A 24948-nucleotide genomic window follows, 5' to 3' on the forward strand; every position below is an offset into this window, starting at 1 on the left:
GAGAGTCATGTTGCTTTCTTCTAATCACAGAGCTATGCTATGATTCATTATGGTGGGCAACATATAGGTACTATAATAAATAGTTAGTTATTTAGAGACAAAATAGTCTCAAGAATCACTTTCTCTAGAATCCATCCATGCTAACTTAACCACATCCTCTCTACTGAATACATTCTTTATGTTTAGTATTTTACTGTTCAATTAAAACAAAATTACTATGAACTTAGCCCCTTCTACCATCTTATATATAATTCTAAAATCCAATTTCATTCCAAAATCTAATTTTATTTCTGAAATAGTAAAATTATTTTGTAAGTTTGTAACAAACTTGTTGGTTGACAAAATATGGCCTACATGGGTATAAAGTGATTAACAGCTTATGCATTTTACTTAATATGAATATTCATGTTTCCCAATAGAATTATTGATTTGTTTGATTATAGTCAAAGACCCCTCTGAGTGTGTGATGCTAATATTCAGGAAATGCACCATACTATCTTTGTAAAAATTAAAAACTTCTATTTCAGCTCTCAGACTATGATCAGCCCAGTTTTCTTCCAAACAGGCAGTGACAGGGGCCTCTTGTGTCTCTCCCCTCCCCCCATCCATCCCTCTCCATTCTCTTTCTTTGTGGGCATCTTCCTCCTACTCTCTCAGCGTGTCTGTGGTCTGGAACTCCATCCCTCCAGTACCTTCTTCCTGCCCATGAAGACAAACCCCACAGGCTTTTAGTTTCAAGGTTTTGCTACTGATCACTCTGATAGTAACAGGTAAGGCTTGTATAGCTTGCCCTATGTGGCAGGCATGGCACTAAGAGCTTTTTATATGCATTAATTCATTCAATCTTTGGAATAACACTAGGCTAGGTCTTAGTACTGTCATCAATTTGCAAATCAGAAAACTGAGGCCTTGGGACACTAAGTACATTGCTCAAGGTTACACAGACAGCAAATCGCCTGATTCCAGACCGAGTTATTTTTAAAATTATTATTAATACATGGTCAAAGTAGGGGCACCTGGGTGGCTTAGTCAATTAAACGTCCAACTTCGGCTCAGGTCATGATCTCACAGTTCCGTGGGTTCAAGCCCTGTGTTGGGCTCTATGCTGACAGCTCAGAGCCTAGAGCCTGCTTCGGATTCTGTGTCTTCCTCTCTTTCTGTTCTTCTTCTGCTCGTGCTCTGTCTCTCTCTCAAAAATGAATAAACATTAAGAATTTAAAAAAAAAAAATACAGGGTCAAAGTAAAGTAAGTATTATATATTTTCATAAAACAAAACAAAATAAAATAAAATAAAATAAAACAAAACAAAACAAAACAAAACAAAATAAAATAAAATAAAATAAAATAAAATAAAATAAAATTTTTTATTTCAAATGGGGAATGTCTTTTGTTGGTGCTATCAGTTCTGAAGGGGTGAACAGAGCATCATCTCATGATTTGAGTTGTCCCTGGTGCCAAGGTAAAATACTCTGGTTTCTCATCATCCATTCTTAACAATCCTTGATTTCAACATACCTCTTCACTGAACAGTGTAGAAAAATTCCTAGCTAAGCTCTGGCTCAATAACTTAATTATTAACAACCAAGAAACATTATTTTCATTGCTTCACTTTCAGATTGTATTTCCTGAGGCCCTACAATGCTAGGTTTTGCTTATTTGTTAGCCTAGTAAATCCCACAAACAACTGTTTGGCAGCGTTTTTTCCTCATTCACAAAGGTCCTAAACCAAGCATCAGCTACATTGTTCATGTTTTTGAGACACACAACTCAGAGAGCATGGAGCCAGGCTTTGACTTGGTTTCAGGAGGCACTCACCCAACACAGGCTGACTAAGTGATCACAAGTGTACCAGTCCTGCTCTTCCGGAAGCTTAACTGTAGTATTATTTTTCAAATGAATAACATTTTCACATGGTCCAAATTCAAATAATACAATTTCACTCCAAAATCAAATTTCATTTCTGAAATACTAAATTATATTGTAAATTTGTGACAAACTCATTAGTTGTTAAAACCTAGCCTAATGTGGGTATGTTATTCATAGCTTTACCTTTTTCACTTAATGTGAACACTCATGTGCTTAGCTGCAAAATTACTAAAGTGCTGGATTATGGGTACAGTCTAACTCAACTGTCTTCCTCCCAGGCAGTCCCTATGCATCTACTTCCCTTACCCAAAGGTAGTGATTACCATTTTTCTTCTGGGGTTTTCTTTGTAGGTATACAAGCAAATATGAATAAGTATTTTTTATTTAAATTTGAATTAGTTAACATACAGTGCAATATTGGTTTCAGGAGTAGAACTCAGTGATTCATCACTTACATATAACACCCAGTGCTCATCATAACAAGTGCCTTCCCTAATACCCATTACCCATCTAGCCCATCCCCCCACCCACCTCCTGCCATCAACCCTCAGTTTGTTTTCTATCATTAAGAGTTTCTCAGGGTTTATTTCCTTCTCTTTTCTACCCATCCTGCCTTCCCATATGTTCATCTGTTTTGTTTCTTAAATTCCACCTATGAGTGAAATCATATGGTATTTGTTTTTCTCTGATTGACTTATTTCCCTTAGCATAATACATTCTAGCTTCATCCATGTCATTCCAAGTGGCAAGATTTCATTCTTTTTGCTGGGTAATTGAAAAAGAATTTTTATACAAATGGAGTATACTACAAATACTACACACACACACACACACACACACACACACACACACACACCTGTAGCTTTTTCACTTACTGTATCATAAATATCATTTTATACCAATTAGAATGGCCTGCCTAACTCAGTAGTATTTTTTATTTGGATGCTTCATAATTTCTTTAGCTAGTCCCCTAATTATAGCTATTTCAATTATTTCCAACATTTTGCCATTATATATTATATGCCGGTATCCATATGTCCAGGCATATCTGTCAAATAACTACTTACAAAAGAAAAACAACCTAATAAAACATAGGAAGGATATTAACTGATAATGCACATAAAGGAAAATAAAAATATCTGTTTTCTTATTGACTTATAGAAGACATAAATGGTATTAGGGAAATTAAACCTTTGCCTCTGACATACATGCCTTACAAATCTATCTCCTCAATTTATTACTTGACTTTTGACTTTGTTTATAGTATTTTTATAAGAATTTGTTAAAACTTTATGTAACCAGAGGTGCCTGTCTGGCTCAGTTGGTAGAGTCTGTGACCTTCGATCCGGGGGTTGTGAGTTCAAACCCCATATTGGGCATCGAGCCTACTCAAAAAATAACAAATAAAGGCCTAACTTTGTACTGCTAGGGTTGGCAAGCTTTAAGAAAAAGAAAGTATGTAACCAAATTGTTGACTTTTTATACTTTCAAATTTTATGGAATTTATATGACATTTGGAAAGACTTTTCATTCTAAGATGACTGATCTAACATATGCAGATACACCTCTTTACATTAGGATTTTTACCTCTCTGCATATATTTTGGGGTAAGTCTGGTGTGATCCATGGCCCACCCTCCATGGTATTCCTGATACCATTTATTGAATGATCCTTCCCCCCCCCAGTTTTCTTTTCATTACACAGAGTACCTTTTGTGTACAGATGGTAACCAGTGAACAAAATTCTATTTATTTTCTTTTTGTACTGACTAACCCACAGTACAATTTCTATTAAGGCTGGAAATTTTTCTGCTCTGCTTTGGGTCTGAGGATTCATATTAGGTTGCATGACAGTATAAGAGGGGCAAGGGCTTCCATCACCCCTCACAAGGCCAGGAGAGGTTGTGTCCTTGCTCATTTGCATTTAAGACAACTTGACGTTTGAGCACAGGCCAGGTGGTTTTCTTTCCTCCACTCCCTTGTACCTATTTTGGAATCTCATGTGTCAGAAAACAGCTGAAGTAGTAAATAAATAAAAATAAATTTTGTTAGGAAGTTATTCTTCCTTTTCACTGCAGATTTTTTTTTAATATTTGACTATCAGGCCTCTATATTAGAATTAATAAATAGTCGTATTATATACATACATCTTATTTTATAAAACCAGTTGTGTTTAAATCTTTCCCCAGACATTTTGAATTGTCTAATTAAAACTTTCAAGTTGATGAATTCTAACAGGAATGTACTCATTCATCTAATAAAATCCTTGAGTATTTTCTGTGTGCAGTTTATTCTTCTAAGGGCTGTGAAAGACTCACAGATGAAGAAAGCAAGTTTTTGTTCCACAATGGTTCTTCCTGGCAGAATTTAGACAGATTAGAACATAGAAGAACACTTACATTGCAGGGACAGGAGATACCTAAAACACATGGGAGAACATGATACACGTTACTATAAAACTCAAGAAATATCTCTGGCATGTAGAAGGGAGAAGGTAATTCCAAGTGGTAGAAATAAAGTGTCATGGAAACAGTGACAATGGACCCATCCTTAAAATCTATATACAGTTTTAAAGTCACATAAAGTGTGACTTCACTTAAGAAAAAAAAAAAAAAAAAAAGCACGTGTGATGGTTAATTTTACACGTCAACTTGGCCCAGGGTTAAGAGATGCCCAGATAGCTAGTAAAAGGCTATTTCAGGGAGTGTCTGGGAGGGTTTTCTGGAAGAGACTAGCATTTGATTCAGTAGACTGAATAAAGAAGATCCATCCTCAGCACAGTAGGTGGGCAGCATCCAATTCACTGAGGACCTGACTAGAAGAGGTGAAGGAGGGGTGAATTCTCTCTTTTTGAGCTCTCAGATATCAGAATTTCTGGTTTGGGGGCCTTCAGAGTTTCTGATTTGGGGGCCTTCAGACTCTGAGACCAATATGAGCAGCTTTTGGTCCTCATTTCTTTGGACTTGCATTGAATTACGTCTCAGGCTTCCCTGGTTCTCCAGCTTGCAGATAGCAGGCTGTGGGATTTCTTGGCCTCCATAACCACATGAGATGTGAGCCAATTCCCATAATTAATAACTAAATAAATACCCCCCCACACACACACACACATACTAATATAGCATAGAAACAAGGTGATTATTCTGGCAGCAAAATATCAGGTTCTAGGCACTGAAACCAGAAAAGAGAAAGAATTCCTCCATATCCCCCATTCCATCAGCCTTCAAAACGGTCGATTTTAACTTCCTATTTTTCCTTATACCACTCTTCTACTCCATCACCAGGTTATTGGCTTAGCTCAGGGCCTGAATCTGTCTCACTCTTAGATGGCTGACGTATCTGGGTTCTATCCAAGAGCTCTTGGTTCTATCCCTTGCTCTTCACAACGTGTTAAGACTCTAGAGAAAACTCTACAGGGTAAAGTCCATTAATATGATGACCACTGTTCTTCATAGTCTGTCTTTATTCTGCTTCTCCATATTCATCTAACAAACAACTCTTTTTGTACAGCCTGAGTTTCAGCCATTACAGGGTACTTAACATTCTCTAATTTCACTACGTAATACAACATCTTCATGTTCATACTTCTCTCTACCTGCAAATTTAATTCTTAACTCTTATGTCCATCTAACACACTTATATTCATCTTTCAAAATCAGTTCAAGTTTGTGCTCTCTGTGCAACATTTTACCAAACCAACCAGAATGAATAACCAATTCCAGAGTGCTACTATCCTGCCTTGTTCTGAATCTATCCATGCCTTTCCTTGTAGTACTGTGTTGTAGTATGTATTCATCTTTGTGCCTCATGATCCAGTCCTAAAAATGGGACATAGTAGGTTATGACTATATTATTTCAGTGATCTCTGGATTATCTATCCTCTATGGCCTGTTAAGCAGAAGGAGACACACTGCTTTATGGTGGGGTGGGATGCAACACGTTTTTAGGTAATTATAAGTCTGCTATATAACCACTTGTAATATGGGGACTTATTAGTAAAAGTGCAGTGAATACCAAGAACAGAGAGAAAACTTCATCATTAAAATGTGGGAAAAGAGCAGTGATTATGAAAATAGGAGCATGCTCTGAGATGCTGACATCAGTTTTCTTAGTGATATTTGTGGAAGGCTGGTTCTAAGTACATGAACCCCAGGTATAGTCCTATTTGGCTTTTAGTGATTTGGAAAAAGGAAAAAAAAAAAAACAATGTCACTTTCTTTATCACCATTTGTAAACATGGAAACATCAAGATGGTTCACTTGAGGGCACCTGGGTGGCTCAGTTGGCTGAGCGTCCAGCTCTTGATTTTGGCTCAGGTCATTATCTCACAGTTCGCGGGATGGAGCCCCACATTGGTCTGTGTGCTGACAGCGTGGAGCCTGCTTGGGATTCTCTCTCTCCCTCTCTCTGCCCCTCCCCTGCTTGCACTCTTTCTCTCTCTCAAAATAAATAAACATTAAAATTTTTTTAAAAATATGGTTCGCTTGAAACAAGGAGATTATGTAAGATGAGATGAGATGACAGTTTCTTAATGTATTTCTCTTGTGAAAGGCCATCCTACGGTTTTTGGCCTGACAGTTTTTATCAAATGTCTACATATTAAAGCAATTATATACAATAAAAGACCTGAGAGTTATAAATCTTACTGTGAAGATTTTTCTTTTTTATCCATCTCAGCTTTTCAATGACTTAGTTAAGATATCATTTTACCATTATATTTGAAACATCAATTTTGTAATGGAATTACAAAAGGTAGCTTCAAAGACAGTAGGATTAACATCACATAACACATACCATTTTCAGGAATACTTCACAGTGGCTCAAAAGTTATTTCAAGTGATGTGTATTTTTCTGCCAAGTATTCATTGTCTCCTTCTTTCTTGCTAACACATCCTGATTTTAGTCTGGATGGCAAGTGCCCAAAGTCAGGCATTTTGGCCTAAGCCAGCTCTTTAATGTTATTCCTAATTTACTACTTCCCTTGCAGCTGGGGTGGCCATGTGACCCAGCATGCTCAAAGAAATATAAGGGGGCCATTGGAAAGGGACTTATGGAAAAGCTCATGATGAACTAATAAATGGAGCTGACCAACTTGCCCTCTTTCCCTTCACCTGTATCTTCAGAAGCAATGTTACGACCAAGAGGCAAAATGAAGGATGTTTAATACAGTGGAGCAAAAAGAAAGACCATGTGCGGGTTCTTAGTGATTTGGTGAATCCATGGATCAGCCCCACTTTCTTGCTATATGATAAGAACAGAGCCACCCTTGGTAGGGTTTACTGTTATTTGCAGCCAAGCACATTCTCACAGACAGTGTACTGGGCAGTTGAGAAGAAAGTCTTTCATAAGAGCCTTTGCTTTGTGCTGACCCTTCAGAACTTTTGTGGAGGATAATCTATAAATAAGGGCTTACTGATGTTTATTTCTTTTTAAGTTTTATTTATTTATTTTTATTTGAGAGAGAGACAGAGTAGGGGAGAGGGGAAGAGGGGGAGAGAGAGAGAGAGAGAGAGAGAGAGAGAGAGAGAGAGAATCTTAAGCAGGCTCCACACTCAGCATGGAGCCCAACGCAGGGATCAATCCCATGACCCTGGGATCATGACCTGAGCGTAAATCAAGAGTCAGACAGTAGAGGTGCCTGGGTGGCTCCGTCAGTTAAGTCTCCAACTTTGGCTCAGGTCATGATATCACAGTTTGTGAGTTCTAGCCCCACGTCAGGCTCTCTGCTCTCGGCACAGGGGTTTCAAATCTTCTGCCTGCCTCCTCCCCTGCTCACATTCTCTTGTTCTCAAAAGTAAACAAATAAAACATTAAAAAAAACAAAAAAAAAAAAGGAGTCGGACACTCAACCTACTGAGCCACCCAGGTGCCCCAAAGGCTTACTGATTTTTAAACACAGATTATGAAGAATGTCCCCTACATATATGGCAAGACATCATACACTAAAGAAATGAGAGTGGTTATTCATGATAAACTCAAAACAATGACAAAAAAATTTTCCTTCAATTATCTCTGTAAATTCTAAAAATTCCCAAAACCCTAAAATTACGCAGGTTGGTCTTAAGGTCCCACGTCTTTGCTTAGAAACACTAAAATCTATCTCTTCAACATAAAAATAGCAATGCCTGTCCATGTTTAACCTACATAGTTTATAGAGGTAATCTCAAGAAGAGAAGGTTTTGTTTCTCATTAGGAAAGTTGAGCTGTTGGCCAGTGAATGTGTTTGGCTAGCCAGGCTTCTAACCCATGAATTGAAGGCAATTAGTTTTCAAGCTTCAAACTTTTCCTTGCTCTATAGGCTTTGCCTTCGAGTTATTTTCATCTTAAATAGAGTTTTCAAGCCCTGAACAGATATTTTGATACCTTGATAATTTGTGGTCTTGCTAAAGACTAACTTTTTGCACAGTCTCCTTGATTTGTTATTTCAAACTTCCAATTATTTCACACCTTCCTTTGAGGTTTTTTTGTAATTGAGCTATATTTTCCCAATTGAAATCAGAACCAGCCCAACTCCTGCCTTACTCAAGATTTAGGCCTCCTTTAAAAGATTAAACTTCTACAATGTTTTTAAATAGATGTTGTTTTTTTTAATCTTCCTAATTTCATTTTGTGGAACAAACTAGGACCTTAAAAATAGTGAGAAAATATTTTCTTACTCAATCCCCAAGCCCCATTTTTACTTACATGAAGTTCCCATAAATAAATACTTTGCACAATATTTATACTTTTGAAATATTTAGTGGCCATAGTAATAATTATCTATGAACCACCAAATTTTACAATTTGTGATTATTTCATCCTTTCCCCAAGTAGAAAAAGTCATGTTACTGCCACGCAGCATATGACCAAACAGACATTCAAAACCAAATTAGTCTAAACCCAGATACCACTTTCTCATTAGAGAGAAAATCAGAAGGAAAAGTTTAGTTGTTCTTACAAGACCAGAGTAACTAAATATCATTCCAAGAATAAAAGGTCTTGTTTTAGTCCCTTGTAGACTAAGTGTTTTGAGTTATTGGAACTTGATGGGTGTGATTTGCCATTATTTTCCATTTCCTGAAAAACTAAAAAAAAAAAAAAAAAAAAAAAAATTAAATCACAGCTCATATGTTCCATGGCCTTTCCCTAAACTGTGAGGTATTTAAACTGCCTTCTAAAAACATACCTTAATTTTCATGTATGCATCTCTCCATTCATGTGGATGTTTGCAAGTATAACTGTTTCTATATATGTCTGCTGAGTCATGTTTCCAGAATTAAAAGCTGCTTGGTTTTAATCAGTGATTTCACAAGAGTTATCAACCACAATCAAGAAACAGTCCACTAAAGACAATCCAAAAACAGGTTCATATCCTAAAAGAAACAGTCTCATAAAAGAGTTATTACATTGTATCTTATTTAAGAATTCTCCATCCATTTTTATCACCCTTCATGTCTTCTTGTCCAAGAAATATTTTAGGGGTCTTAGCCTACTAGTATACTGTCTAAAAGGCCAACGCCAACAGTTTCAACAAAATAAAAGATCAAATGACCTCTGGCCATTCAAAATATATGTCACAAATTTTCAAACACTTTTGGTAGAATTTCATCTTCACTTAATGCCTCGCTGTTCTTATTAAGATGTAAATGTCCAAACACCTTTGTTTTAACGTGTTTTTGTTTTATATAACACATAGAAGGTTAATAACATTTAGAAAGGATAATTTCAAGAGAAGTTTGCATTGAAAAAAGTGAGGGTTATACTCTAAAGTAGGAAAAACATAGGGGTGCCTGGGGGGCTGTCTGTTAAGCATGTGACTTCGGCTCAGGTGCCAATCTCACAGTTCATGGGGCTAAGCCCCATGGCAGGCTCTAGACTGACAGCTCAGAGCCCGCTTCAGATCCTCTGTCCCCCTCTCTCTCCGCCCCTCCCCAGCTCATGTGCACTCTGTCTCTTTCAAAAATAAACATTAAAAAAAATAAAATAAAATAGGAAAAATACAGAAAAACTAAATAATTATTGAAAAAAAATTAAACAAATAACCAAATAAAAACATTAAAGTTTAAGACCTTTTAAAGTAGTAAAAACAAACCTATATCCTCAATAGTCATCATTTTTAAATAACAATTCAAAAATTTGGACCAACAAGAAAATATTGTATTTTTTCTATTTGTGGTATTAAGAAAATAGGGAAAAGGCTAAATAAAAAGGATGATTCTTCCCTGGCTAGTGACTATCATAGGTCAATTTTGTCCAACAGAAATGAATGCCAATCAGAAATGTATGCCACATATATATTTTAAATTCTGTACTCACCTCATTAAACACAGTAAAAAAGGGGCTCCTGGGCGGCTCCATTGGCTAAGCGTCCGACTTCAGCTCATGTCATGATCTCACAGTTTGTGGTTTCGAGCCCCGCATCGGGCTCTGAGCTGACAGCTCAGAGCCTAGAGCCTGCTTCAGATTCTGTGTCTCCCTCTCTCTCTGCCCTTCCCCAGTTCATGCTCTGTCTCTCTCCCTCTCTCAAAAATAAACATTAAAAAAATAGTAAAAAAATAAATAGGCAAAGTTAATTTCAACAAGACATTTAACCTAATATATCCCAGATTTGATCATTTCAACAGTCAGTATAAAAACAATTAATATATTTTACAGTATCTTTATGTATATTAAGTCTCCAAAACCTGGTATATATTTTATCCTTACATCTCTTAAAAGAGCTAGCCGCATTTTAAGTGCTCAAAAGCTATGTGGCAAGTAGCTACCGTATTGAACAGGACAGTTCTAGGTGATAGGAATAAAGTAGCAAACAATAAAGATAAAGTCCCTGTTTTGGTGGAGTTTACTTTCTACTTCAATGGAGATACAGAAAAGTACAAAAACAACAAACAGGAAAAAATCACATGATTTTAAATGCCCTGCAGAAAGTAAAAAGGTTGATGAGCTAGAAAATGCTGAGGGGTGGGAGTGCTCTACAGATGTGACATTTAACCTGGGACTTGACTGAGTGGGAAGCAGGCAGTCTTGATGAAAAGCATGCTGGGCAGAACAGAGAGTTTTTACAACAAATCTAAGGCAGACATAAGCTTGCATGCTTAAGCAACAACAACAACAAAAGATTAGACCCTAAAGGGTAGAAAGGGAGACATGTGTAAGACATGGCAGAGGGGCAAGGCAGAGCCGGATCATGTAGGATTCAGGAGACCAGAATAAAGAGCTCAGGAGTGGCCAAGAGAGGAGGGACCCTGGAAGCACTATAAGCGTTCAGTTCAAACCCTGCAGGGCTATGCCCTGTAAGTGAGGGCAACAGGAAATAGTCTTCACAAAACCTGCAACAAAGCCTCAAATAGTTTCAGTACCTAATTGGATAAAGGTGATCTTCCTAGATCAATTTTACTGCTATTAGAAAATCAAATCCACTTTGAAGGAATTAAGGAATTAATGTAAAATGTCCAGAATTTAATCCCAAATCACCAAGAATGCCAATAAATAAGACTAAATGACCACAGTTAAGGAGAGACAAATATATATATTTGCATATATAATTTTCTTTTTGGTGAACCAGATTTTTGAGTTGTCAAGATTTCTCCTTTATAACTGATGAGTAATGTTCAAAAAAATAGACAGTAAGATGAAGAATTCACTGGAGAACTGAAATGCATAAAAAATGAACCAAATTTTCCTATAATTGTAGAGGGGAAAAAGGCAACAAAAAATATATAATTGAATAGATGGGTTCAAAAGTTGATGAGATAGAACAGAATTAAAGATTAGTAAAATGGAAAACAGATCAGTCCAAAAAAAAAAAAGGCCAGATCAAAGAACAGAAAGAAAAAGAAAATTACAAATATACATATAAAAGATTATATATATATATATATATATATATATATATATATAAATTTATATGTATACACATAAAAAAAACATGGGGAATAGGAAAAATTATCTAAAATGCATGTTACTGGAGTCCTAGAAGGGGAGGAGAGAGAAATAGGAATTGGGTGCGGTTTTTATCTACTTAATGCTTCTTTCCATATTCTCATGTTTTTATCACTTTGGAGAAAATAAATATAGATCATTACCTCACATCATATATAAAAATGAATCCCAGATGGATTAATGAATTTAATGTAAAAAATAAAATCACAAACTAACCAGAATAAAAGGAACAGGCAAATATTTATCTTGCCTTTCTAATCACAAATGCAAAATCTGAAACCATTAAGTAAAGACTGTTATATTTGTCTACCATATGAACTTTTGCTTATGAAAAACACCATAACCAAAGTTCAAAGGCTAAAGACCAGATGAGAAAACAGTTGAACCAGGTGTATGATGGAAATACATGCAATAATTAAAATCATATTTCACAAGAATATTTAATGACATGGAAAGTGCCCATAATTTGTATTTATATTTAAAATAGTTTATTGACTTTCTCTCCCAGTGAATATAGAGTAACAAGGGCTGGATTTAGTCTGTCACAAAAAGCAAAAAGAAAATTAGACAAAACACGTGAAGAAAAGACTTTGAAATACTGGACAAGTGGCATCATAGTACTATAATCCTTGAGAGATTGGGAATAAGCACAGTGAGTTCAGAAATGTCTCGGTTGACTGCTTGAAGCCAGTTTCCCAACTGCATCAGGTAGAGGGAACTCAAAGACAGCCATGATCTCACTGATGGAGAGAACAGAAGTCAAGGTGGCCAAGAAAGGGAGAAGAGAGGTGCACAAAAAGAGCACTGGAGGGGTCCCCTCAGGGTTTTGACTGTTTACTAATCTGTGCACATATGCCACAGAGCTTCCAAAGACATGGAGAAGAAATACTGGGACAGAGGAGACACAACAATTCCCAGAGTCCACACATGGTATATATAGTGCATATTCCTACCAGCCAGAGTAGGAGAGACCTCATAATACATGAGCTAAAACAGTTGTTACAAAGACATTCTATTTGTTCAAGAATATAGAAAAAAACATGATTGTTAGTAGAAAACAAACGTGAAATATAAAAAGAACCCAAAGGGAACTTCTAGAGATGAAAAATACATTAAAAACATTTTCAACCCTGTTTCTAATGGCATTCTTCAATAAAGGGAACAAGGGCTCCTTGCAGAAATGGCTGCTTCTATGACTGAAGCAGGAGATATGCAAGACAAGCCTGCATCCCGTAGTGCCAGAAAGTAAGGAAGCAGAAAGAAAAAGAACAACATTGATGGGAACATATGAAAGGGACACAGGAGCCAACTGAAGGAGCTCCCAATGCCTAAAGCAGGAATAATATGAGCAACAAAATTAACTAGTAATGATTATAACACAAAGAATAAGATGAATATCCATGAGTCCACACTGATATAAATAAACAACTGAATGAATAAATAAATGGCATGGGAGGAACAGACAAATCTTCCACATGCACAACACTTCCAAGTAATTTATATGGATACTCTCCCTCAAGAGAAGGAGCCTAACGTCTCGATGTTCAAGCATGGGCTGCACATGGTGACATGATTCTTAAACAATATAGTACGGAAGGAGTGCCTAGCTGGCTCAGTCACGACAGTGAGCAACTCTGGAGCTTGGGGTTATGAGTCCAAGCCCCACTTTGGCTATAGAAGTTCCTTAAAAATAAAATCTTTAGGGGCTCGTGGGTGACTCAGTCAGTTAAGCACTCAACTCTTGATTTTGGCTCAGGTCATGATCTCACGGTTCATGACTTTGAGCCCTGCATCCAGCTCCGCACTAACTGTGGGGCCTGCTTGGGATTCTCTCTCGCTCCCTCTCTCTGCCCCTTCCCTGTGTGTGCATGCGCTCGCTCAATCTCTCTCTCTCTCAACATAAATAAACTTTAAATTAAATAAATGGGTGAAATATTTTTAAAAATACAGTATGGAAAAGGGGGAAAAAGGCCAATTTTACAGTAAAGAAACCTGACAAATACTATCTCAGTAAGGTGGTCAAGGTTCAACATGAATAGTGATAAAGCATGTTATAGGATGCAGTCTTTTTTTTTTTTTTAAGTTTATTTTTGAGAGAGAGAGAGAGAGAGGCAGAGAGAGAGGGAGACAGAGGATCTGAAACAGGCTCTGAGATGATGGTGCAGCTGTCAGTGTGCTCACTTTGAGCGGGGCTCAAACTCACAAACCATGAGATCATGACCTAAGCTGAAGTCAAATGCTCAACCAACTGAGCCACCCAGGAACCCCTATAGGATGTATTCTAGATATGATATGATAAAAAAAAAAAAAATGACACTTTTTCTCCGCGGACTTCTTCCCAAAAACCCATAACACCCAGTGTAATCATGAGAAAAACCTCAGAGAAATTCCAATAGAGGGGAATCACAGAAAATAACTGACCAGTACTACTTAAAATCATCAAGATCATCAAAAACAAGCAAAATCTGAGAAACTGTCATAGTCAAGAGGAGCCTAAGGGTACAGGACAAATAAATGTAATGTGGTATCTCAGATGGTATCCCAGAACAGAAGAAAGACATTACTTAAGAAGTGGAAAAAACCCAAGTAAAGTTAATAAGAATGTGTCAGTATTGGTTCATTATTTGTAACAAATGTACCATATAAATATATATGTTAGTAACAGGCAAAACCAGATTTGGGGTATATGGGAACTTTCTGTACTATCTGCACAAATTTTTTTGTGTATCTAAAATTACTCTAATAAAAGCTAAGTCTATTTTAAAAATACATTGTATTAGGAGGCACCTGGGTGGCCAGTCAGTTGAACAGCTGAATGTATGACTCTTGATTTGGGCTCAGGTCATGATCCCAGGGTCATGGGTTCGAGCCCCATATAAGACTCCGTGCTGGGTGTGAAGCCTGTTTGGGATTCTCTCTTTCTCCCTCTGCCCCCTCCCCTACTTGCATGCTCTCTCTCTCTCTCTCTCTAATATAAAATAATAAGGGGGGCCTGGGTGGCGCAGTCGGTTAAACGTCCGACTTCAGCCAGGTCACGATCTCGCGGTCCGTGAGTTCGAGCCCCGCGTCGGGCTCTGGGCTGATGGCTCAGAGCCTGGAGCCTGTTTCTGATTCTGTGTCTCCCTCTCTCTCTGCCCCTCCCCCGTTCATGTGCTGTCTCTCTCTGTCCCAAAAAAATAAATAAAAACGTTAAAAAAAAATAAATAAATAAAAAATAAAATAAAATAAAATAAAATAATAAAATAAAATAAAATAAAGTAAAATAAAATAAAATACTATTAAAAAATATACTGAATAGGATTAACAGCACATTAAACACTAAAGATGAAGAACGCGAACTTCACGTCATTCCCTCCAAAAAAATCAAAATCTGAGGGGAAAAAAAGAGAGAAATGGTATCACACATGTGGACCCATAACCCCAGGCAGGTGAAAGGGTAGCAAAAAGGAGAGAGGAAAAAAATATTTGAAGGAATAATGGTTAATTTTTTTCCAAATTTGATGAAAACTCTAAACACACAAATCCAAAAAAACTCAACAAACCCAGGTGACCATACAGTGGTACTTCATAATCAAATAGCTAAAATTCAATGATAAGGAGAAAAGTCTCAAAATAATGTAGGGTAAAAACACATTATATGCAGAGGAACACAGACAAGAATTACCTTTTAATTCAAATTGCACACATATTTTTTGGCTCAAAACTAAGCATGCCAGGAGATAAATAACAGGAAAACCCTCTTTAAAATACTGAAAGTTAAAAACAAACAAAAACCCAACATAGAATTCTAGATCCAGTGAATACAACTCTCATGAACAAAGGTGATAAAACAGCAATTACAATAAAAAATGAAATACTTAGGCATATAGCTAATAAAATATAACTGATGAGAAACAAGAGAACATCTAAATGAATAAAGAATTATTCCAAGATGTATAGACTGAGTGCAATCTCAATCAAAATCCCAGTAGTTCCTTTTATGGAATTTGATAAGCCTACTCTAAAATTTACAAGGAAATGCAAAGAATGCCCAATAGCCAAAGCAGTTTGAAAAAGAAGAAAAATAATGGATAATTTGCATTCCTTGATTATATTTACTATAGGGTTACAGTAATCAAGACAATGTGGTATTGGCATAAAGACAGAAATACAGAGTGACGGAATACATGGACAATCAAGATATACATCCATTCCACAAGTTAAGAGCCAAGTGATTTTTTATATAACAATCACTGAAATATAATTCACATACCACACAATACACAAATATAAAGTGTACAATTCAATGGTATTTACTGTATGCACACAATCGTGTAATAATCACCACAATCAATTTCAAACATTTTCATCACTGACAAAAGAAAACACCCTATTCATTACAAATCATTACCCATTTGCCCCCAACCTCCCAAGTCCTATGCAACAACTAATCCACTTCCTGTTTATGGATTTGCCTATTCTGAACATTTCATAAAAATGAAATCATATAATATGTGGCCTTTTGTAAATATCTTCTTGCTTTTAGCATAATAAAGCATAAGCTTTATCCATGTTGCAATTAAGTGTATTAGTCTGGGTTCTCTAGGGAAACAGAACCATTAAAAGATACAGGAATCTAGATCTTTATGTAGTTCGAGAGCTAGATTTATGTATGTATGTCTATATATTGTTTTGTTTCTCTCTACATATTAAGAGACCTACTACAAGGAACTGGCTTTCATAGTGATGGAGGCTGAGAAGTCTAAGATTTGTAGTTAGCAAGCTGGAGACTCAAGAGAGCCAATGGTCTAGGACCAGCCTGGGTCTGAGAGCCTACAAAACAGAAAAGTCAATATATTATAAGTTCCAGTCCAAGTCCAAGTCTGAGGGTAGGAGAAGACTGATGTCCTAACTCAAGAGCAGGCAGAGAGAAAGAATTTCTTCTTACTCAGCTTTTAATTCCATTCAAGCCTTCACTGGATTGGATGAAGCCCACTCACATTTGGAAGGGCAATATGCATTACTCATCTACCAATTCAAATATTAATTGTATCCAGAAACACCCTCATAGCCATATCTGGAAATAATGTTTAACCAAATATCTGAGTCTTTATTTGAAACATAAAATTAAAGATCACAAGTCCACTCCTTGTCAACCTGACACCTATACATATCTCCTTAAATCATATTAAATCTCCAAATAGACAATAATAAGGTCATAATTCCTCCTTATATGATACAACTATCCTGTGTACAACTGAAACACACTAACACCTTCCACAGAAGAGGAAAAGTCCTTGAGTGATGCTTACTCTTCTCCCTGAAATCTATAATTTAACTACTACGATATAAAATAAATTAATACCTAAATACTATGATCTAAAATAAATATACTTTATGTTATATAATAAGGGTATAATGGAAGGAAGTAAACAAATATATGATACATACTTTGCAAATATATTCATAACTAAATAAGAGGAATATGGAATACTCACAACAATTACAGTTCTCATTTCTGTAATTGATCACATAGTTATTGCTGGTATTTATAGCTAATGTTTTCAACCAGCCATTCTGAATTTCCTTTGCCTTCAGTAAAGCTTCTGCCAGTTTTGTTTCATGATTCTTTACGTGTGGGATGACCTAAACCTTCAATTCCTGAATAGATTAGGCTGTTGGATTTTTCCATTGACCTTAATCACAGGGTGTGGTAATACTAAAACACCTTAAGGGGTCCCCTGTATTCCAGACATACTTTTCCTCACTTCCATTATGGAGCAGTAGTCCAATTTCTCCTTGGTAGTCAGGATCAATCATCCCAACCACCACAGTAACTACCTTTTTGTCTGTTGACTTAGTGGCATGAGGAGCCCAAAGTGGCTGAGCACCAGTCTTGTCTTCCAGTTCAATTGAATCATTGTTGTGTCTCCTGGTTGAAGCATTTCTCCCTTTGGAAGAAATGACCTCTAGGCCAACAGAGCATAAGGTCATGAGAACAGGAAGCAAGAATTATCCTAGTGGGTAACTAGGGTTAAAAGTGAGTGATGCCCACTCCCATTTCCAACCCTTGATTCCTGGACCCATGAATTCTGGTTAGGAAAGAAACATCACCATATATTGGATGCTGATTTAGAGCTTATACAGCTTTCTGGAAAACCCTGTCCCCATCCTGCAAAGTACTGCCACCTAGTTTGCACTGTAACTGAGTCTTCAAAAGGTCATTCCACTATCTTTTGAAGCCAGCTCCTTCAACATGGTGGAAACATGGTAAGACCAATGAATTCCATAAGCATAAGTACATTGCCACACTTCTTTTGCTGTTAAGTATGTTCCTGGATTAAAGCAAGATTGTGAGAAATACGATGATGATTGATAAGCCATTCTGTAAATCCACCAAAGGCAGCTTTGGCAGAAACACTGCAAGCAAGAAAAGCAAATGCATATTCAGAGTGTCTACTCCAGTAAGAACAAAAAGCTGCCTCTTCCATGACAGAAACAGTCCAACATATATCAACCTGCCACCAGGTAGCTTGTTGATCACCCTTGGTGATATTGCCATAACAGGGGTTAAGTATTAGTCTCTGCTGCTAGCAGCCTGGGCACACAGGGGTGGCCATGACTAGGTTGGCCTTAATGAGTAGCAGTCCATGTTGCTGAGCCTATGCTCCAACCTTGCCACCATGGCCACTTAGTTCCTAAGTCCACTAGGCAATGACAGGGGTGCCTGAAGAAAGAGGCTGATTGGTATCTACAGAAGAAGCCATCCTATACACTTGATTATTAAACCTTTGGTGAGCATTCACATGGAATACAGTTATCTTCATATTTTTTGCTCATTCAGAGAGATTTATTCACATATCTCTTCTCCAAATTTCATTGTTGCCAGTTTTCCACTCATACTCCTTCCAAGCCTCTAACAATCCAGCCAAACCATTAGTTACAACCCATGAATCAGATTATAATTGCATGTCTGGCCATTTCTCCTTCAAAGCAAAGTGAATAACCAGGATCACTTCTCGAAGTTCTGCCTTCACTAGGGGTGTCCCAGAAAGCACTGCCACTCTGCAATTTAGGGTGGTACCTGTATATCATGCACAACTATGTATAAACCAGGCTTGGTTCTTCTCTTCCTCTGTCAACTGACCATAGCTTTATTCCTTAAGAGGCGAGAAAAAGAAGAGTAAACCAAAAGGTAGCAGAAGGAGGAAATTAAATAAAAAGTAGGGTGGAGATTAATGAAATAAATAATAGAAAACAATAAAAAGAATCACAAAACCAAAAATCAGTTCTTTGAAAAGATCAATAAAATTAATTGAGCAAGAAAAACAGAGAGAAGACACAAGTAACTAAAATCAGAAATGAGAGTGGAGACATCACTACCAACATTACAGAAATAAAAAGAGTTATAACAGAATACTATGGAAAATTGTGCGCCAACAAATTATTTAGATGAAAGAGAAAAATTTCCAGAGACATGCCAATTACCAATAATGACTCAAGAAGAAATTAACAAATGTGAATAGATCTATAACAAGAGATTGAAACAGTAATCAAAACCCTGACTACAAAGAAAGGATGGATTCTCTGGTAAATTCTAGCAAACATCTGAAGAAGAATTAACGCCCATTCTCCTCAAAATCTTCCACTCAGTGAAGTAGGATGGGAAAGCTCTTAACTCATACTAAGGCCAGCATTACACTGAAACCAAAGCCAGACAAAGAAAGCACCAGAAAAGAAAACTAAAGACCAATAACCTATGATTATCAATGTAGAAATCCTAAACAAAACACTAGCAATCTAAACCTAAAACTGTACTGAAGGGATTATACACCATTACTAAGTGGGGTTTATCTCAGAAATACAAGGGTAGTTGAACATGAAAAAATCAATATATCACATTGATGGAAGGGATTACACAAACCATATGATCATCTCAACTGATGCAGAAAAACCATCTGACAAAATCCAACAGCATTTCGTAATAAAAACACTCACAAATATAGCAATATAAGGGAAATTCCTCAACATGATAAAGGATATTTATAAGAAACTATAGGTAACATCATACTTAATGGTGAGACTGAAAGCTTTCCCCATAAGATCAGGAACAAGGCAAGGATTCCTGCTTTCAATACTGCTTTTCAACCGTGTCCTGGAAGTTCTAGCCAGAGCAATTAGGCGAGGGGGGGAAAGTATTCAAACTGGAAAGAAGTGAAACTATCTCTATTCACAGATGACATGATACTATATAGAGAAAATCCCATAGAATACATTAAAAAGGGAAAATATCATATCTAACAAATGAATTCAGCAAAGTTGCAGGACACAAAATCAACACACAAAAATCAATTGCTTTTATATGCCAATAATGAACAATTCAAAAAGGAAATTAAGGAAACAGGTAAGTTGCAAGAATAAACTATTAGGACTACATCAAAATAAAAAGTTTCCGCACAGCAAAGAAAGCCATCAATGAAAGAAAAAGACAACCTACTGACTGGGAGAAAATGTTTGCATACAATATACTTAATAAGGGATTCATATCCAAAATATATAAAAGACTTATACAACTCAGTACCAAAAAGAAAACCCCAAATAATCCAATTTTAAAATGGGCAGAGGATGTGAATAGACAGTTTTCCCAAGAAGATACACAGAAGACTAACAGACACATGAAAAGATGCTCAACATCACCAATCTTGCAAATTAGGGAAATGCATATCAAAACCACAATGAGATATCGCCTTACACCTATCAGAATGGCCAGAATCAAAAAGACAGTAAAATAACAAGTGTTGGCAAGGATGTGGAGAAAAAGGAAGCCTCATGCACTCTTGGTGGGAATGCAAATTAGTGCAGCCACTGTGGAAAACAGTATGGAGGTTCCTCAAAAACTTAAAAATAGAAATACCCTATGATCCAATAATTCTACCACTGGGTATTTACCCAAAGAAAACAAAAACACTAATTTTAAAAGATATATGGCATCCTTATGTTTATTACAACATTATTGACAATAGCCAGTATGTGGAAGTAGCCAAAGTCTATCAGTTAATAAATAAAGAAGATGTGGTGTATATATACGTGTGTGTGCGCGCACACACACACACACACAATGGAACAGAACACAGCCATAAAAAAGAATGAGCTCTTCCCATTTGTGACAACATGGATGGACCTAGCAGGTATTATGGTAAGTGAAATAAGTCAGAGAAAGACAACCATAGGATTTCACTTCTATGTGGAATCTAAAAGACAAAACAAATGAACAAACAAACAAAAGCAGAAACAGATCCATAAATACAGAGAACAAACTGCCAGAGGACAGAGTGGGGGGAGGGGGGGATGGGCAAAATAGGTGAAGGGGAGCGGGAGATACAAGCTTCCGGTTATGGAATGAGTAAGTCACAGGGATAAATGGTACAGCATAGGGAACACAGTCAATGGAATTGTAATAATGTTGCAAGGTGACAGATGATAGCTATACTTTTGGTGAGCACAGCATAATATATAGAGTTGTTGAATCATTATGTTGTATAAGTGAAACTAATGTAACATCACATATCAACTATATTCAAAATAAGGAGGAAGAGGAAGGAGGAGGGGGAGAAAGAGGGAGGAGGATGGGGAGAAAACAGATCAGTTATTCCAAGAAGCCAGGGATAGTGGCGTGAACTAATTTTAAATGAATGTGAGAAATATTTTGGGATGATGAAAACATTCTATTATCATGATGATGGTGGTTATAAGAGTGTACAGTTGACAAAACTCAATGAACTGTACATTTAAAAACTGATAAATTTTACTGTATGTAATTATACAACAAAAAGCCAATAAAAAGATTTAAAAACAAGACCGTCTTTTTTTTTTTTTTAATTTTTTTTTCAACGTTTATTTATTTTTGGGACAGAGAAAGACAGAGCATGAACGGGCGAGGGGCAGAGAGAGAGGGAGACACAGAATCGGAAACAGGCTCCAGGCTCTGAGCCATCAGCCCAGAGCCCGACGCGGGGCTCGAACTCACGGACCGCGAGATCGTGACCTGGCTGAAGTCGGACGCTTAACCGACTGCGCCACCCAGGCGCCCCAAGACTGTCTTTTAAAGTATTTGAATGCAGGGTCACCTGGGTGGCTCAGTCAGTTAGGCATCCGACTTTAGCTCAGGTCATGATCTCGAGGTCTGTGAGTCTGAGCCCCATGTCGGGCTCTGCGCCTGGAGCCTGCTTCAGACTCTGTGTCTCCCTGTCTCTCTGCCTCTTTCTCTCTCTCTCTCTCTCTCTCTCTTTCAAAAAATAAACATGAAAAATTTTTTAAAATAAAAATAAAGTATTTGAATGCATAGAGAAATGTATGGAATGTTGAATAACAAAGTATAATATCCATGAGGTGGATGGTAACTGACTTTTTTTATATGTTTCTTTTTACTTTGAATTTTTTACAATATATATCCATTAGTTTTATAATCAGGAAAAAAAAGCTATTTAAAACATATGTTAGGGCGTGATACACTTTAGATTTACTTCCATTTAAGAATTGTGAAGTGTTGGCTCCCACCATGTGAAACAGATCAACTTCTGACTGTGACGAACAAAGGGAGGTGTTACAATATGCTGAGCTGACATCAAGTACTTAATTCCCATTTTCACATTATATCTCATAAAAGTCTGTGTACTAGAACTCCATTTTTATATGGATACAAATGAAAAGACTCCAGAAACCTAGATTATAGCTAAACATTCAAAGGCTATTTACCAATAAAATTGTCTGGGTATGTTTAAGCAGAAATCTGGAAAGCTGTTTGGTGATCACAGGACCATCTAAATTTTAAATCAAATCAAACAGTAACAAGATAGTTTTAATGAACCCAGTAAACAAACTTCACAGGATGGAAACAGGGAGAAGCAAAAGTTGGCGTGGATGTTAGTGATCAAACCCCATGTTGTCCTTGATCTCATAAAGAAAATCCTACTGGCAGAAAGACCCCCTGGCAGAAGAGGAGAAGGCATCCTGATGGGTATTCTTGAGAACACACTAAATGTTAGTGCTCACCAGAGACGACAGTTGAAAGGACACAGTTACAAAACTAGACTAACTCATACAGGTTTGGCATCAAATCCTGAAATTCTGGCATCTGTAGTCTAGTTTTGCAAGGTAATAGGTAAAAATACAAGGAACTGATTACCCCTACAGATCCTGGCTGAAGGATGAAGAGACACAGAGTCAAGAAGCTCACAGATAATCTGTAGAGTATTAATCCATAATGCATGGTTAAAGCAAATGCATTCTAATTCCACCATACTGGACAATGATGTTCTTTAGAAAACTTCCCTAACTACTGAGGTAAAAAAAAATAGCTCCCATGTATAGCATGCATACTATATAACAAGCATTCTGTATACATTATCTTTAATCTAAATTAAATACCCAAGTTTACCTGCGAGTTTGTGACGGCTGAACAACTGGCAGAACTCTATACAGTAACTAAATACTAGAGCAAGGCTTAAATCTCAGGTGTGTTTCAGTAAAAACTCCAGGCACTTTCCAGTCTGATGCTTATTCCCGTTACACTAAGCTGAGAAAACGAAGTCTGACTCTAGAAAGAAGAAAGTAGAGAGCACAGAGTGCCTGCTATGACCTTTGCACGTACCACATTAAACGTACTGACTCTAATTTGTTCTTTAGAAAAACTCAGACTTCATGGGGCGCCTGGGTGGCTCAGTTGGTTGAGCGTCCGACTTCGGCTCAGGTCATGATCTCACAGTCTGTGGGTTCGAGCCCTGCGTCGGGCTCTGTGCTGACAGCTTAGAACCTGGAGCCTGCTTTGGATTCTGTGTCTCCCTCTTTCTCTGCCCCTGCCCCGCTCATACTCTGTCTCCCTCAAAAATAAACATTAAAAAATTAAAAAAAAAAAAAAGAAAAGAAAAGAAAAACTCAGACTTCCTTTTCATGTAGATACAATGTTAATATCTAAATTCACATTCATCAAAGATCTTCCCTCCATAAATTTACAGTGTGCAGTTTTTCCTATGTCCCAGGTCAGGTGAAAGATAAACATGAGTCTTAGTTATTGTAAACTCATTATCTTTCAATTATACCAAAGAGAAAGGAAAAAAAATTGTTTCATCTAGCTCATTTTTCATCTACCCATGAAACAGGAATAAGGACAGATGCTTCACAGACAGGATGGTAGAAATTCAGTTACAAAAAAATTTTAAAGTGCTTACCAGGAGACTGGCATGTAATAGGTACTCAGGTCATGGGAGTTATTATTAATGTCACTTTTAGCCCTTGGTGGTGCCATCAACGTGAAAGTCCTTTAACAAGTTAATATGGAATAAACCACCAAAGTAACAATCAGATGAACCTGGTACAGTGGACCTGAGGCTCCTGCTATTCCTACCCGCCACCCCCCAATGTCATATTTCATCTCACTGGCAGGCAATTCTTTGAGTTACATCACTAGGTGTTAGCTTCAACAATACTTTGTGCATCCAACTTTCAAGCTCTCTTTCCTTTCCTTCTGCCTTTCCTAGCTTGAACTGTACCTCCCCAAATAGGTTACACTTCAGCTTACGAGAAAGAAAAGCCTCAAATAACTCATGCACTAATTAATCAATCATTTTTAAATGTTTATTTATTTATGAGAGAGAAAGAGAGAGAGAAAACAAGCAGGGGAGGGGCAGAGAGGGAAACACAGAATCCAAAGCATGCTCCAGGCTCTTAGTTGCCAGCACATAGGCTGATGCAAGGCTCGAACCACGAACTGTGACATCATGACCTGAGCCGAAGTCGGACGCTCAACCAACTGAGCCACCCAGGAGCCCCATAACTAATCATTTTAATTAATTTTTTTGTGTGCATTTGTAAAAGATGATGTGGATGTACAGACATTCCTGCCTGCACTGACCCTCCCTGTACACTCAGAACATTAGAACAGTCAAAAGCAATTTGGGACACTTCTTAAGGGGGTGGGGGGGGTTGGGAAGAGAGAGAGAGAGAGAGAGAGAGAGAGAGAGAGAGAGAGAGAGAGCGCGAGAGCCAGAAGCAATTGCCTTGTTATCCTGAACATAGTTTTTCAAATCCAATGTGTGCTACATTAGACCTTTCACTTTGAGTTTTTACTGGCAATGGTACTAGAACAACCTTCTGAATAGCAACTACTGCTGAATTTTAAAATCT

The sequence above is a fragment of the Puma concolor genome, chromosome E1 (genome assembly GCF_028749965.1).
Source record: "Puma concolor isolate L17-30 chromosome E1, mPumCon1.1.hap2, whole genome shotgun sequence".
Taxonomy (NCBI): Eukaryota; Metazoa; Chordata; class Mammalia; order Carnivora; family Felidae; genus Puma; species Puma concolor.